This window comes from Saccopteryx leptura, chromosome 6 (assembly GCF_036850995.1).
Source record: "Saccopteryx leptura isolate mSacLep1 chromosome 6, mSacLep1_pri_phased_curated, whole genome shotgun sequence".
NCBI lineage: Eukaryota > Metazoa > Chordata > Mammalia > Chiroptera > Emballonuridae > Saccopteryx > Saccopteryx leptura.
In genome coordinates, this window is record NC_089508.1 from 36,783,572 (window position 1) to 36,800,489 (window position 16,918).

A 16,918-nucleotide genomic window follows, 5' to 3' on the forward strand; every position below is an offset into this window, starting at 1 on the left:
GAGAAAGCAATCAATGAACAACTAAGGTGCCACAACAAAAAACTGATAATTGATGCTTCTCATCTCTCCCCGTTCCTGTCTGTCTGTCCCTATTTATCCCTCTCTCTGACTCTCTCTCTGTCTCTGTAAAAAAAAAAAAAAAAAAAAAGGCTGCACGTCTGCTTTGCCCCTCACTTATATAAGAGCAACAGCACCAACCAGGTGTCTCCTTGCCCACTCCCAGGGGGTTATAAGAAATTATTTTAAAGTTTTATAATGAGTGATATATATATATTTGTTTTTTTGTTGTTGTTTCCCCCCCCCCTTCCCTGAAGCTGGAAACGGGGAGGCAGTCAGACAGACTCCCGCATGTGTCCGACTGGGATCTACCCGGCACGCCCACCAGGGGGCGATGCTCTGCCCATCCGGGGCGTGGCTCTGTCGCAACCAGAGCCACTCTAGCGCCTGGGGCAGAGGCCAAGGAGCCATCCCCAGCGCCCGGGCCATCTCCTGCTCCAATGGAGCCTCGGCTACGGGAGGGGATGAGTGATATATTTTAAAGATTTTGTTCTGCATGCTGCTGACACACTTCACTAGCTTTTTCTCTACTCATTAGATTTCTACTAACATCAAAGCAAATAGTCGTATTCCATTGGGCAGAATTAATTTTAGAAAGCCCTTATGAAATCAGACTTAGTCTCGTTTATAAACATCCACGCCTACACAAGTGTTCAAATGTAGAGTAAAATGCAAGAAAACTACCTTGGTAGGAACAAATGCTTAAAATGTTTAGCCATAGCCTTCCTTAACAAGCAGTGCAGTTTACTTCCTCCAAAAGACAAACATCAGCTTCATCCTCAATAATGTAAATGATGTAACAATATACAGAAACAGTATAAAATTCACAATTCCACAGGAATCTGAAAGTTACCCAGGCAATTTTCCTTTTTAGGATCATAAAGACTACAGGTTTAGTGGAAGTGAAACAGATAGCCATATCTGAGTTTTGAGCAGAAGGAAGATGATAATTTTTTTTCTTTTTGAGGGGAGATATAATTTGATTTATGTTTCAAAATTATCATCCAGGTTGATGTGTTGAACTTAAAAGATGGGACACAGAATGAAGCAGGGAGACTAGGTAAAAAGTTATTACAGAATATTGAACAAAAGGCCAAATAATTAATAAATGAGAAAGCAGTTATGGTAAAATATTAAAGGTGGCGCTCTAGCTGGAGAGCTCAGTAGGGTAGAGCATCATCTTGATACACCAAGGTTGCGGGTTTGATCCCATCAGGGCACATACAAGAATCAACCAATGGATGCATAAACAAGTAGAACAACAAATCAATGTTTCTCTCTCTCCCTTCCTCTCTCTCTAAAATCAATTAAATAAAAAAATTTAAAATATATATTAAAAGTGGAATCTAGGTGTTGAGAACATGTGCATTTGTGTAAAATTCTTTCAACTCTCTTGTGTATTTGAGAATTTCCATAATAAAATACTGGGAGGAGGGCCTGACCTGTGGTGGCGCAATGGATAAAGTGTCGACCTGGAATGCTGAGGTCGCCAGTTCAAAACCCTGGGCTTGCCTGGTCAAAGCACATATGGAGTTGATGCTTCCTGCTCCTCCTCTTATTCTATCTCTTTCCTCTCTCTCTCTCTCTCTCTCTCTCTCTCTCTCTCTCTGTCTCTCTTTCTCTAATAAAACTGGATAAATAAAATCTTTTTAAAAAAATAAAATAAAATAAAATACTGGGAGGAAAAAGTTATTACAAGTAATTCAGATGATGATGTCAGGACCAGGGCTGCAGGAGCGGAGTAGTGATCAGTGATCAGATTTTGAATATATTCTGAAGATGGTGCCAACAAAGCTTTCTCACTGATACAATGCATCAAACTGTACACTTAAAAATGGTTAAACTGGTAAATTTTATTATACAGATTTTACTGCAATTTTTAAAAATGAGATAAAAGGTATTTCCAACCTGCAATCTATATAACCAGCTAAAGTATTAATCAAGTCTTAGGGGCAGATAAAAGCCATTCCCTGACATACAAGGCTTCAAAAACATCAGGTCGTACGTACTCGCTCTTAGAAAGCCACTGGAAGAGTCACAACCCACAAAATAAAAAAGTAAAACAAAGAAGAAAGCAAGTATTCCAGCACAATAGAAAACTAAACTAAAAATGAAAATGAGAGAGAGAGAGAGAGAGAGAGAGAGAGAGACTGGATATTAAACACAGGAGAAGTCAAGTTCCCAGCACAGCAGCCATACTGCAGATCAGTGCAAGAACAACTGGGCTCCAGGGGAGATGTCCAGGGTGGGGGCTGGAGTGGGATGAAGAGACAGAGAAGATGCAAAACAGAATGGGATGAAAAGACAGAATGAGCGCGCACCCAGGCTGAGGTCTCAGGGAAGTTCAAGAACCATTCCAGCGAGAGTAAGAATCAGGCTAGATGAAGGGTCTTTGAATTAGTGATTTTGAAGATGGTGTAGCTTCTCATAAGAAAAAGTTCCACTTTGGGGCCTGAGAAAACGTTTTTTAAATGTATATCTCCGTTGTCTGACCAGTGATGGCGCAGTGGATAGAGCAACGACCTGGGATGCTAGGGACCCGGGTTCAAAACCCCAGGGTTACCGGGTTGAGCATGGGGTCATTGAGATGATCCTGTAGTAGCTGGCTTGAGCCCAAGGTCGCTGGTTTGAGCACAGGGTCACTGGTTTGGCTGGAGCCCCCAGTTAAGGCACATATGAGAAGCAATCCATGAACAATTAAAGTGACACACTACAAGTTGATGCTTCTTATCTATCTCCTTTCCTGCCTGCCTGTCTCTCTAACAAATAAATAAATATGTATACCTCTATTGATTCCATAAACAATCTGTGGTTTGCAAAACACACTGTTCTAAGTAGAAATGCTCAGAAGTTTGGGAGAAAGGATATAGGGAGCTCTCACCAGGTGACGTGATTTTTCTCAGGAAAATATTAAGTGAGGTCATCTCTTGAGAGCAGGGTATGTATACAGGGCCTAGGGCAGCGGTAGTCAACCTGGACCCTACCGCTCACTAGTGGGCGTTCCAGCTTTCATGGTGGTGGCGGAGCAACCAAAGTATAAATAAAAAGATAAGATTTAACTATAGTAAGTTGTTTTATAAAGATTTATTCTGCCAGACTTAGAGAAAATCCAACATAAAGTACTTGGTAAATAGTTATTATTATATGCTTTTTAACTTGCTGTAATTCTGCTTTATAAATTTTATAAAGTAAAGTTACTTCCCTACTTTATAAATCACCATTACTGTGAAACCGGCGGGCGGTTAGAAAATTTTACTACTGACAGAAATACAGAAGTGGGCGGTAGGTATAAAAAGGTTAACCACCCCCAGCCTAGGGTATGTAGAGAGGGCCCTTATGAAATGAACAGTGCTTGGAACAGGCCAGAGTCAAAAGCTGAACCAACCAACGAGACTGACATACAGGGAGTTGGAGGGCAGGGAAGGTGCACCAAGGCCAATCAGCACCGGCTACAAGAGACCCAAACAGCTTTTTGGGTGCAAGATTTCCCCAAGAGGCCTCGGCATCTGACTAATGCTCAGGTAGGATCAGCAACTGTTGGTGAGTTAATAAATTCTGCCAACTAAAAACATGCCCTAAAATTATACATTGACACAGGAAACATGTTCAAGAATGTTAACAGTAGAACTGCTTGTACCAGAAGAAAGTGGAAATATTTGATTCCCACTGGTAAGAGAAAGGATAAACTGTGGGTATTTGATTCACACAGTGGAAGATTATTCCACAGTTAAAATGAATGAATGACCAGTGTCAGCAAGGCGGAACTGTGGGGAGCGCAAAAGTACTGACATACTATGTGCTTTATGTAAATTTTAAACACAAGTACACACATGTGGTTAAAAAACAAACAAACCAGAAACGTGCTCAGGAATGAAACCCGAGTTCGGAAGGGATGGGTCTTCAGTTCAATAGTGAACGTTTTCTTTCTTCTAAGAATTTAACGGCTTAGTGGGAAGTACATTATGGATATTTAAAATACTCATTTTAAACACTTTAAAATTGTAATAGAATTCTGCTTAAATTAGAGAAGAGAGTTGAAATGAGCACAAGAGCCCTAGACTTAGAGTCGGAAGAACTGGCTTCAGTCCCAGCTCTGCCGCTGTGCCCGACCGACCACGCGGCCTTGGGTAATCATCAGCTTCTTCAAGGGCCTGTTTCTTCATCTGTGAAACAAGGATAATGATTTTGTCGGAGCCAACTCGCAGACTTTCAGGTTCCTGGCAAAGTATCTAACCCAAAGTTCTCTTGTGCACATTTGAAAACATCGGATTACAAGAAATAATATTCATGGAGAAATGCCTGAAAGACTGAGTCCACCCTTTCCTGGACTCAGTTGTCTTTGGATCCCATCCAGCCATCAGGGAGCTGTGAACCTGAACTGCATTGTTTTATCCCCTCAGAAAACCGCTTCTATTAAAACGCGTTCTGGAAGAACCCCGTAAGCCTTACGGAGCGGGTAATTCTAGGGGACATTCTACTACGGTGTGCTTCTTCCACAGGGTGAGTTCGGGAGTACTGTCCGAAAGCCAGTGTTCCTTTTATGAGAACACACTGTGCACTGCGGAAAATTCTCTCACAGTCTCGATACCAAGAAAAACTGCGATCGTGAGCATTTATTCTTGTAATCTAATGACTGTGTTATTTTTATAAACAAAGTTTCCCCTCATGTTTTTGGCTGGGATAGCCCAGCTCAAACACCTACAAATGACTTTATGGAAAACAAGCTTTCTTGCTGGCTTTATTCATCTACCCTTAGTTTTTTTTCTTCTCTGCAACATCCTCATCTGTTTGTGTTTTTTTTTTTTTATTTTACTGAATTTTATGTTTCTTTGTAAACTACTTCAAACTTTCTCTGGAATAAGGAAGGGTGCAAATAATGAGTTAAATTAACTCAGACTTTCTGATGGACAAGATAAGATAACATGTAGCATGATAAAAATTACAAAATGAGATACAAATGCAAACTGCTCGTTGGTTAGACAGAAAATTTTACTACTAGAAAGTGAAAGTTGATGTACTTTTTCAGTAAATGAGATTTTAAAATATTCTCAATGTCAAGCCACCTGAAGAGATCTAGATACCGATTCTAAACCTAGGAAGAGATTGTAGATAACCTGGGGAAGCGCCCCTAAAACATGAAGAATGACTCTGCAACCTGCTCTATCACTTCCGCCACTTTCTGTGTGCCCCCGTCCCATCTTCTTGTGCTAAGTGCACGCCACCTGCTGCTTCATTCTCATGGAAACCCTGACTCCGTGGACTCTTGTGGATCTACTAAAAAAGCAGTGGATTAACAACGCCTCCGGTGGGCTGTGAAACAGTGAGAGTGAGAGGGAGGAGGCACTGAGGACACAATAAATAGCCTTATTGTTATTCATAAGAAAAATATATTCCTAAGAATTTTTTGCACTCAAAAATGCAAAGAAATCTTAAAAATATATATATATATATTTAAGATGATTAAATTTAACAGGGTGACATTGGTCAACTAAAGTACACAGATTTGGGGCAAGCAGCTCCACATCCTTGGAAGAATCAATTATGTTGTATACCCGTCACCCAAAATCAAATCATCCTCTGTCACCTTATATTTGCCCCTCTTTGTGTCCCACCCCCTCACCCATCCCTCTCCTACTCCCCTTTCCCCCTCCTCCTGGTAACTAACCACTGCATTCCTATTTATATCCATGAGTCTCAATTTTGTGTCCCACCTATATATGAAATCATATACTTCTTAGCTTTTTCTGATTTACTTATTTCCTTTGGTATAATATTATCGAGGTCCATCCATGTGGATTAAATAAAGAATTTTAATCTTTTATTAACACAAACACAATGTGTAACAATCTGTCTATTCATTTTCTTCATTGCACAGCCTGGCATCGGGGTCGGTGACTCTGACGGCCAGCTGGGCTGCCCTTTCCACGGTGTCTCTGCGGCTCTTTGAGGAGACAGGTGCGCAGTCTCAGCGCAGGGAGATCTGTTGCACATCAGCAGCACTTCAAGTTCCTTGACGTTGTGGACCAGGAACTTTCGAAAGCCCCTGGGCAGCAGGTGCTCTGTTTTGTTGTTTCTCCCATAACCAATGGTGGGCATCAAGAACGGTCCTTGAATCCTCTGTACACCCACTGTCAGTGCCTCCGGGTTTCCACCAGTTCCACTTAATTTTAACACAGTGGTCCAATGGTGTCAGATGAACTTCTTGGTCCTCTTTTTGACAACACTGGGTTCCACCAGGGGTCTGAGGGCAGCCACGGTGCCGAGTGGGAGATGGCTGCCACCTGCGTAAACAGCCCCAAGGAAGAGGGGCAGTGCGAATATATTCTGACTCTGCTTCTCCCCCGTGTCCCCATCCCCTGCCCCTCAACCTCCTCTCACATGTTCATTAGCAGTCCAGGCTCTGCAGGGTGTTTTTCTCTCTCTCTCTGCCCCGCCCCCTCCCATCACTGCAGGGCAAATACAAATTGAATATTCCATAAAATGCCAGCACACGGCCTGACCTGTGTTGGCGCAGTGGATAAAGCGTCGACCTGGAAATGCTGAGGTCGCCGGTTCAAAACCCTGGGCTTGCCTGGTCAAGGCACATATGGGAGTTGATGCTTCCAGCTCCTCCCCCCCTTCTCTCTCTCTGTTTCTCTCTCTCCCTCTCTCTCTCCTCTCTGAAAATGAATAAATAAAATTAAAAAAAAAAAAAAAATGCCAGCACACTACAATGAGAATAAGCCACCTTAAATATCACATACGTCTTCAAAACGCTGTCAAACTCATTGTATCAGACATGAATTGCTTAAATTTTTCAAATAATGAATAGAAATAACTAACTGGTTAGCTTGCCATTCAGTAAACTGGCTTTAGAGGAATTGGCCTTTTTCCCCCAAAGAAGCAGCTGTGTAACTACCAGATCGCTTATCTCTGGTCCCCGCTCCAGGAATAACCTCTGCCTTGCACCCCAGCCGAGCTGGCTGGAGCCCTGACTCCCATGGCCCAGTTCTTGTTAGCTCCCTCCGGGCATTCCACACTGGAATATACTCTAAATATCCTGGCATCAATGTAGAGGCCAGGCATCAATGTACAGGCTGTAGGTCCTGAGTGCCAACTGAACCTGCCAGCTAACATGGAGAAACCCATTCCTCAGAGGCTCCACCACTAACCCCACCTGTCCCTTTGGAGCAGATCCTTTGGCCCCGGGTCTACTTCAGAGTGTAGACAGTGAGCTCTGACTACGTTTTGTTCGCTGTTGCGTCCTTACCATCAGCAGAGTATGGCCCGTAGTACATACATAATAAATGTTTGAGGGAAAAATAAAAGATTGAACAAATAAATAAAAAAACAAGCAATGTTGTTGAGGACACATTCTACAACTCTCAGCTCCCCCTCCCCTGCCCTGAAGGCAGCTTCCTGATTTAATTTAATTTAAATTTTTTTTTTTTAGAATTTAGTACTAAAAAAACTTCATTTCCTTGGAGAAACAGGGCAGATTTTTGTTGTTGTTTTCCTTTCTTAAAATAAGAACCACATAGTTAATTTTTGTTTTTCACTTTGGTTGTACAGAAACCCACTCGTTTTGAGGTCAAATTGTAGCAACCAGGTAGGTCCTCATTCTGTCTGTTTTCCCTGGTGCGTATTTTGTTTTTACTTTTGATTGACAAACAGTACCTGATCTTAAACATATTTGTTGCGGTCATCTTAAATCTTTTGTGAATAAAGTAGGAAATGAGCACAGTTAAAAAAAACCTAAATGGGCCCTGGCCGGTTGGTTCAGTGGTAGAGCGTCGGCCTGGCGTGCGGGAGTCCAGGGTTCGATTCCCGGCCAGGGCACACAGGAGAGGCGCCCATCTGCTTCTCCACCCCTCCCCCTCTCCTTCCTCTCTGTCTCTCTCTTCCCCTACCGGCAGCCGAGACTCCATTGGGGCAAAGTTTACCCTGGCGCTGAGGATGGCTCTGTGGCCTCTGCCTCAGGCGCTAGAATGGCTCTGATTGTGGCAGAGCGAAGCCCCGAATGGGCAAAGCATCGCTCCCTGGTGGGCATGCCCGGTGGATCCCGGTCGGGCGCATGCGGGAGTCTGTCTGACTGCCTCCCCATTTCCAACTTCGGAAAAATACAAAAAAAAAAAACCTAAATGAATAAATAAGCAAGCAAAAGAAAACTAGAAAGTATACTTTACAAGGACTTTTTTATACACGCACAAATGAAAATAATTTTGAAAGTCAGGACTTCTCCAGTCACAGGACTTAATAAAAAGAGGGGAGGGACAGTTACAATTTTCTCCTCAGACATCTCTTTGAATTGTTCCCTTTCCTTCCATTTGACAAGATATTTTTCCCTCCCAAATGGTTGGAATTCTTGGCTGTAGGAAACTGAATTGCCCTCCACTTGTCTTCATGGATATATTTAAGGTAAAAATGCCTGTTTTTACTTGAACTGCTAAGCTGGTTGCACGCACACTGGCAAAATTGTTAGAACAGAAATGACTGAAATGTTTGGGAAATATTTACAGAATCTCACTGTGATGATAACAGTGTTTTTGTCAAGTGTTCCCAGTTAACACAACTGTACAAGCATTTCTACATGTTTCTCTTGGGTAGCACTTCCCCACTGATGAAAGATTTGTTGTTCAAATTTCAAACACTAGTTTCTCCAAGATACTTAAAAAAATATTTCTATATTTGAAATGTCTGCCAACAAATACAACAGCCAAAAATATGTTGGCTGTTAAAATGAGAAGTTTGTTTCTGAAATGTACTATTTCTTTAGAATAATATTTGTCAACTTCAGTGGCAGCTGCAGAAATGCTTTTACATTCAAATTAATTTATTATTAAAAATGGGCAAAGCAGAGGGTTTTGCTTCTTTTCCTTCTGGCCCGCTCCACTATAATCGGTGCAAATCACACACGCCTTTATCAACAGATGCACCAACTGCTGCTTGGCCTGGTACCCAGTCTTTCTCTTGAACTGTGCTCACGTACAGGGGAAATGAGCAAAAGCAACCTTTTTCAGATAAGGGTCTGTTTTGTCTTATAATGACCAAATGTTACGCTCAATCACATGTATATGATTGCTAAGTTTCTTGTATAACTCACAAGCTTTCTGATTCAATTTTATTCTAATACTCAGTCTTAAGAAATAATTGCCTGACCAGGTGCCGGTGCAATAGACAGAGCATCGAACTGGGACACTGAGGACCCAGGTTCAAAACCTCAGGGTCACCAGCTTGAGCTCATGCTCATCATCCAGTTTGAGCGTGGGGTAACTAGCTTGAGCATAAGATCATAGCCATGACCCCATGGTTGTTTGCTTGAGCCCAAAGGTTGCTGGTTTGAAAGCTTGAGGTGACTGGCTTGAGCCCAAGGTCGCTGGCTTGAGCAAGGGGTCAAAGGCTCAGCTGGAGACCCCAGGTCAAAGCACATATGAGAAGCAATCAATGAACAACTAAGGTGCTACAACTACAAGTTGACGCTTCTCATATCTCTCCCTTCCTGTCTGTCTGTTCCTGTCTGGTCTCTCTCAAACACACACACACACACACACACTCTCTCTCTCTCTCTCTCTCTCTCTCTCTCTCTCTCTCGTGTGTGTGTGTGTGTGCACAAGTGTGGTGTGTGTGTGTATGGTATAAATGGTGATGAACAAAGACTTGACTTGGGATTGTGAGCATATAATACAGAGCACAGATGATGTGTTGTAGAATCGGGCACCTAAAACCTATATAATTTTTTAACCAGTGTCACCCCAATACATTCAATTAAAAGGGAGAAAAATATAAATATAAAAACAGGAACCAAATTCAAGGACAGTTGAGAGTCCTAGATGATATCATAACTTATTGATTTAACAAATACTGATTGAGTGCTGACTACAAGCCAGGCAGTGTATCAGGCGCTGGGGATACAATGATGTGTAAGTGGGAAAGGCTTTCCAGGGACAGAAACTGAGTGCTTGAAAAGCTTAAATAGTAACAATAGTGAACTGCCTGGGGGAATCTGAAAAAGCAAAGCTTGTCAGAACAGGCATAAATGGAAAAGGAACAATTCATAACTTCCTACCCGCAAGGTTTTCCTGCTAAAGCTGATAGAATCAAGCAAATGTGAACTCATGGATGAGAAGACTGGCCAGGTCAAGAAAATTTTGTCAAATAATGAAGTATGAATAAGTGCAAAAATAAATTCATTCCTCCAATCCACCACGCAACAGAGCCAAGGGTTAAAAAACAGATCCAGATATTTTAAGAGGCAAAAAAAATCCTTTCAATCAAAATTACTCATCCTGTAAAGGTAAAAGGCTGAACTACAGTTCAAATTTATTTTCTACAGAGTACAATATACATTTTATTTACTTTTAAGAGGATTTTTTACTATAAAAGTAATGTTTATTCATTTTTAATGTTTCAGAAAACTTAAACAAATAGAAGATATCCAAAGCCCCACTATCAAAATCCCATCATTCCTAATATTATGGTGAATTTTTAGACTATTTTTATCTATAACATAGGTTTTTTATTTTGTTTGTACAGACTTGTAGTTACACCACAAAAAGTTTTCTTTCATTAAGTGAGAGACAGAGAGACAGGCTCCTGCATGAGCCCCAACCTAGGCAAGCTCCCTATGGGGCAATGCTCTGCCCATCTGGGGTGTTGCTCCATTGTTTGTCAACCAAGCTATTTTTAGCACCTGGGAAAAAGGCCACGGAGCCATCCTCAGCTATGGGGGCCAACTCACTCAAATCAATCAAGCCCGGCTGTGGGAGGGGGAGAGAGAGAGTAAGAGAGAAACAGAGAGAGAGTGAGAAGGGAGTGGGGTGGGGGGGTAGAGAAGCAGATGGTGGCTTCTCCTATGTGCCCTGACCAAGAATTGAACCCCAGACATTCACACACTGGGCTGATGCTCTACCACTGAGGCAACTGGTCAGGGCTGCAAATAATTTTTTATTCTGCTAAATATTATAAATATATTCACATCAGCATTTTTCATGTTATTAGTCTCCATAAACATCACTTTAATATCTGCCCGGTAGCTTAATGGTCATAAAAATTTGAACTGGTCTCTCCTGAAACTTGTCAAAAAACAAAAACAGAAAAAAAGGTGTCCTGCTATTATTTAGTCAGTAATTTATCCAAAGAGTAATAATGTACAGCTTGTGTGCTTCAAGCACAATGCAGGATGGTCAGCCAGATAATCAATCCTTGGAATAATAGTCTCCAAAACAAAAAGGAGACATACTTCCTCACCATCTTTGATTCCTGGCCATTGTTACCACTACGCTTAGGCTCTGTTCTGTACAGATTAAATCAAATAACTGAGGTATACTACTAGACTACTTTCTAATAGGGCAGGAATGGTGCATGGGTAGCAACAACCGGAACCCACACTCATCCCTGCAGACCTCAAGATCCCTACAGACAGTGAGAGAAGCAAGGGCCAGCCCCATCCACTGCTCACTGGCTTCCCATGCAGGCCTGGGTTACCCCACTGCACTGAGTCCAGTCTGGAAGCTGAATGGTCTTGTGAGGAGGCAACGCCATGTCCCAGAATTCTCCTGGACGAATGGTTTACTAGACACGAGTTCCAGGCCTTGTTCTGGCCCAAGCATACAGATTGCATTTGACACATCTGAACCCTAAATTTCCTCATCGATAACATACGGGTGGAGCTAGACATTCTCTAAAAGCCCTCTGGCTAAACAAATCTGTGATTTTATGATGCTATAGAAAGCAGGACTCACAGTCCACAAAAGTACCAAATCCAATCATCTTAACCACCTTATAAGCATTATTTCGAAGACCAGGAATGAAGATAAAAACAGTTTCTTGCTGCTCTAGAAGTTACATATCTTCCAGGTCAGTTGCTAAGCTATTCTGAGCTGTGATCAATCTCCATCCAGCCTGGCTGGTAGTACCCAGGAGGCCAGAGTGGGGGGTTGAGCCTCTGGATCCCCCTGAAGGGCAATCAGCTGGGTTCACTTCTACGACCACAAGGCACACCTCCCATAGACCCACAGAGAGTACCTGACCAGATCGGTCTGCCTTCTGATGGGAAAGTTCAAAGTGTTGCCTTAAATGACTGTGGGTCATACTCTTGTTAGACAACATTCTCTGACAATATAGACACTAGAAGATAAAAGTATCTTTATTACTGAAATATTATTTATATTTTTTTCTCAAAATGATTATTTCCATGCTGTGAGGACTTTATTTTTATTTATTTATTTTTATTTTTCCCCCCCCTGAAGTGAGAAGCAGGGAGGCAGAGACCGGGATCCACCCAACATGCCCAATAGGGGGTGATACTCTGCCCATCTGGGGCGTTGCTCCGTTGCAACTGGAGCCATTATAGCACCTGAGGCAGAGGCCATGGAGCCATCCTCAGAGTCCAGGCCAACTTTACTCCAGTGGAGTGTTGGCTACGGGAGGGGACGAGAGAGAGACAGAGAGAAAGGAGAGGGGGAAAGGTGGAGAAACAGATGGGCACTTCTCCTGTGTGCCCTGGCCAGGAATCAAACCCAGGATTTCCACATGCCAGGCCAATGCTCTACCACTGAGCCAACCGGCCAGGGCCAGGGAATTTTTTTATGAAATCTTTAATGACGAGAAAATAGTACATACCATTTAAAAAACAACACAAGGTCACTGGCTTGAGCAAGGGGTTGGTGACTGGCTCAGCTGCAGCCCCTGGTCAAGGTACGTATAAAAAGCAATCAATGAACCACTAAAGTGCCGCAACGAACAACTGATGCTTCTCATCTCTCTCCTTTCCTGTCTGTTCTTGTCTGCCTCTCCCTCTCTCGCTCAAAATAAAATAAAATAAAATAAATAAAAAAACACAAAATTAGTAAGACTATCTCAATAAGTACAAAATAGTCTGTCAAACAATTTGGACACATACTTACAAAATATAAAATTGATATCTATCCAGTAGGTAAACAAACTTTGCACTTACTAATTGACTTTGCATGTAATAATCATACAGTGTATTCTTTTAATGTATTTTTTCAATTATAGTTTACACTCAATACTATTTCGTATTAGTTTCAGGTGTGCAGCATAGTAGCTAGACAATCATAGACTTTACATATAGTGTTTCCCAGGTTTTTCCAGTACCCACCTAGCCCCAAACATCACACAATGTATTCTTTTCTTTTCTTTTTTTTGTATTTTTCTGAAGTTGGAAACGGGGAGGCAGTCAGACAGACTCCCGCATGCAACTGAACGGGATCCACCCAGCATGCCCACCAGGGAGCGATGCTCTGCCCATCTGGGGAGTTGCTCCGTTGCAACCAGGGCCATCCTAGTGCCTGAGGCAGAGGCCATGGAGCCATCCCCAGTGCCCGGGCCAACTTTGCTCCAATGGAGCCTTGGCTGCGGGAGGGGAAGAGAGAGACAGAGAGGAACGAGAGGGGGAGGGGTGGAGAAGCAGATAGGCGCTTCTCCTGTGTGCCCTGGCCGGGAATCGAACCTGGGACTCCTGCACGCCAGGCCGACGCTCTACCTCTGAGCCAACCAGCCAGGGCTCACACAATGTATTCTTAAAATCACCTCTATTCAACCTACCTCTTGAAATCAATGTCTATGATTTTAAAAATAAAAAAGGAAGAAAATTCCATATAATAAGTAACAACAACAGAGCATGCATTCCACCCTGCCTTACAGGAATTATTCTTACAAAAAATCCTTACTTATCTGTAGATCATGAAGCCAAAAATAAAACAAAGAGTACCATCAGTTCTCAATTACCCAAGCAGACACATTCCGTTTGGTGTGTTAGTCAGTCCCCTCCCTCAGCCAAGCACATTAAACAGAGGTGATAAGTTCGGGTCTGCCTGTATGCATGCCTGTGTAGCTGGTGAGCCTGCACAAAAGTGCACTTGGCATCTTGTTTGAGACAGAGGCAGTGGGAGTGTTGAGGAGTGTTCAGGCTACTTTCTTCCTATGAAATGTGTCCATACTATACTAGTAAAACACAGGTGGTTGTGGGGCTCAGTCACTTAACTATAAAGCAATGGGATCCCATGTGGGCACAGGGGTGGGGGGGGGGGTCAAGTACAACTAAGAAAATCAGCATCCATTCAACTTGCTTATTCTGGGAATATGTCCCTCAGCTTCCATTAAGTGTTCAACAAATGTAAGCTGAATAACTTGAATGAACATGTAACTAACTGCGTAATGAATAGCAGCTCTACCTCAGCAACTCACGGTGCAACGGATTCAAAACAGAAAGGTGACTTTGGCCGTGGCCAGCTGGCTCAGTGGATAGAGTGTCGGCCTGGCGTATGAATGCCCCGGTCAGGGCACAAATGAGAAGTGACCATCTGCTTCTCTTCCCTTCCCTCTCCCCCTTCTCCCTATCTTATCCTCTCACAGCCAGTGGCTCGACTGATTTGAGCATCACCCAGGGCACTAAGGATAGCTTGGCTGGTCCGAGCATCAGCCCCAGACAGGGTTGCCAGGCAGATCCCAGTCAGGGCACATGCAGGAGTCTATCTTCCCTCTTACTTAAAAATAAATAAATAAATAAATATAATAAAAATAAATAAATAAAAAGAAAGGTGAATTCATCTCTGGTCAAGGGGAGGTATAGGTTTCAGAATTAACTTTCTTCTAGAAAGTTTTTAAAAATAAAGAAAACAATTATTTTGAGACTGCACAGAAAGAACAAGAGTGTCATCGCCTGAGGGGTAACAAGCAAGGCGAGCTCCGCGTTAACCTGTGCTTTCCACTTGGAGACAATGTGGCAGCCCTCAGCGCTTCAAGGCCAACACCAAACAGCCTGGCCACCACACTGAGATGGGAGTTCAGAGGGCACGGTGGCTAGAGTCCAGAGGGAAGCAGGGTTGGGGAGAGGAAGCAAAGCAGGCTCCTAAACAGCCCCTCTCAACCCCACAGTGAGCCCAGGAGGTTAGATGGCCCTTTAGAATTGTCCTAAGCTGGACCTACATGGCCTGGCCTATACAGCCTCTCTCATCAGTCACTGGACGTGGGACCCTGTATCCCCGCCCCACCCCCAGGAAGGGGCATAACCTGGTGAGGTGGTTCACTGATGTGAAGACTCAAAGAGGCTGAAAACACTCCCAGAGACTGGGCAACAAGTCCTTTGTTGAAGGGAGATGTGGACAGCACGGTATCCACTACAGTGAGTCTTAAAATCATTTTATTTCCCTGCTTAAAATACTTCAATGGTTCCCCATCAACTGCACAACATTAGGCCCTGGTCAGTTGGCTCAGGGGTAGAGTGTCAGCCCAGCATGTGAATGTCTCGGGTTTGATTCCCACTCAGGGCACACAGGAGAAGCGACCATCTGCTTCTCTACCCCTCCCCCTCCTTCTCTCTCTCTCTCTCTCTCTCTCTCTCTCTCTCTCTTCTTCCCCTTCTGCAGCCATGGCTCAATTGCAGCAAATTGGCTTGGGCACTGAAGATGGCTCTGCAACCTCCCCCTCATGCACTAAGAAGAACTCGGTTGCTGAGCAATGGAACAACCCCAAAGATGGGCAGAGCATAGTCCCCTAGCAGGTTTGCTGGGTGGATCCTGGTCGCGGTGCATGTGGGAGTCTGTCTCTGCCTCCCCTCCTCTCACTGAATAAAAAAACAAAAACAAAACACTGCACAGCATTCAAGGCTCTTCCTACTCAATGCCTAGACCTCCCAACACACTTCACACAGGCACATTATTTCTTCCATTATTCCTCCACCAAGGCTACAAACATAGAGAATGAATGGAAGCTCTCCTGAATGTCCCAAGTGCTCCCTCACATTTGTCTTTGCACGTACTGTTTTTCCTACTCGAGCCCAGATGGAGTGAGGCAATCTGCCTTTGTGCTCCCTACGCTCCCCATACCTGAAACTCAGCACAAATGTCACAGCTGTGGACGCCACATGGCTGAGACCCCGACGGGACTGTGAGCTCCTTGAGAATACCATCTCTTCTTTACAGCCACAGCGCCAAACACCAAGTCTGATGCAAAGCAGCTACTAAACAGAAGTGCAAGCAGTTAACAGAGAGAGGGATCAATAAAATCATTAAGCACTGTCCACCAGGTATATACAAGGCTGCTCTACCTCCTTGCTCTCAAATTCTAGAAATTTTACCTTCACTGTGTTCTGTGACAGAGCCTATTTTCTCCATCTGATTCCCCCACGACATGACGCCTCGTCTGACGTGGTCTAGAAGTGGGGAGATGCTCAGGCGGCTCTTCTGGCCCTGCCCTCCCGCCCCGTGGCTCTGACCTGTGTGCCTGTTTCTCATCTCAAGGGCCAGGTAAGGGGGACCCAGCAATCCAAATACACTGGGTCTAGCTACTCTCCACTAAATACAATAGGGAGTGAACAAGGTCATTGTACTCCTCAATCATGGCAGGAAACAGATCAAGTTAAAGACACAAAGCTATATCCAAAAAGACCCACTTTAGACAAATTATATTAGTGAAAGTTTTAGCTACATTGGTAAGATATATATCTACAGAATAACAGGAAATGATATATAGCTAATGCCTGCCACGTCTACAGTGAAAAGATTCCAACAGTGAAACCATGTCTTTTCCATCTCATCCCCCAGAAAGTCCAAGTGAAGACTAAAACAGAGGCAATCCAAAACTGATTACAATCTCTCCTCTGTCATACATGCTCAAATCTGTGTTGCCCTTCACTGTGTTTATTGGAACTGACTTAGGTTATACACAGACCTTTGTTATAAAGTGTAATAAAATACCCACCAAAAGCCTCCTGCAGAATATCAAAGGCCAAACACTGCTCACAAAGACTCATGTGCAAACGGAACTTGTGGAATGCAGGTAGTCCCGGAGGCTCGGCTCCAAAGACTAGACATGGTTGAAAGGGCAAGATCACACTGAGTGAACGCCCCCAGTCAACACA

General features: G+C 43.4%; 1 protein-coding gene and 1 pseudogene across 4 annotated transcripts in view; both read right to left on the reverse strand.

The window, feature by feature from the left end:
- The window catches only part of SYNE2 (spectrin repeat containing nuclear envelope protein 2), a 350,331-nt gene that overhangs the window by 301,505 nt on the left and 31,908 nt on the right, over positions 1-16,918 (reverse strand). The gene's annotated exons all lie outside the window — the stretch shown is intronic.
- Positions 5,909-16,190, reverse strand: LOC136377036 (large ribosomal subunit protein eL32-like; annotated as a pseudogene).